We start from the raw sequence: 966 nt of genomic DNA on the forward strand, positions 1-966 counted from the left end.
TACTGGATGATTCAAATGCATTCTAAAAATAAGTTGCTGTGAATGTTTGCAAGGCAACTTCTCCAAGACTGCTGGAGAAAAAGTAACTGTTTCCATGCATCAGTCCTGCAGACAGTTTGATGAGCAAAGCAGTGCTATCTTCATTTTCACAGCATATTCAAATCATTCCTCTTTCCTTTTCGCCTATTACAGCTGACATATAACATGACTAATCACTACTACCATGTCTGCACAGAATAAGTAGACTGTGTGTGGCTTCTGACCAGACCAGAATAAACATTTTGAATGACATTCAATTAATGTCAAGCTCAATTTCATTAGAGGATGCGACATGTATATCCGCTAAAAAATAATAAGCTTGGGTCAAATGTGTATTACTTGCAAACTGAACACAGTGTCTGAACTAGTTATTCAGAAATCAGTAACTAATAAAAATAGCGAGGGACAGTTTACTATCTAGTCAGAAAAAAATAAATTCATAAAATTTTAAGATTTCCTTATAAACTTCTATTAAGAAAGAAAAAGCAAAACATTTTTTCCCCCTTTTAAAAGTTTGGGAAATAATTTGTTTTATCCACTTTTTAAAAGGAAAAAGAACTGTTCATTCATTAAGAAACTTTCTCCATTCATTTAGAAATAAGCTTTTGTGCTGTTTTTTTCTGGGGTAACTTTCTCCATAGTAGCCAGTATGGGGCTCTGTTTTGGATTTGTGCTGGAAACAGTGTTGATAACACAGGGATGTTTTCGTTGCTGCTGAGCAGTGCTGACACAGAGTCAAGGCCTTTTCTGCCTCTCACCCCACCCCACCAGCGAGCAGGCTGGGGGTGCACAAGAAGCTGGGAGGGGACACAGCCGGGACAGCTGACCCCGACTGACCAAAGGGATATCCCACACCATATGACGTCATGCTCAGCATATAAAGCTGGGGGAAGAAGGAGGAAGGGGGGGACATTTGGAGTGATGATG

The sequence above is a fragment of the Pygoscelis adeliae genome, unplaced genomic scaffold, assembly GCF_000699105.1.
Source record: "Pygoscelis adeliae isolate BGI_AS28 unplaced genomic scaffold, ASM69910v1 Scaffold227, whole genome shotgun sequence".
NCBI classification, from domain to species: Eukaryota; Metazoa; Chordata; class Aves; order Sphenisciformes; family Spheniscidae; genus Pygoscelis; species Pygoscelis adeliae.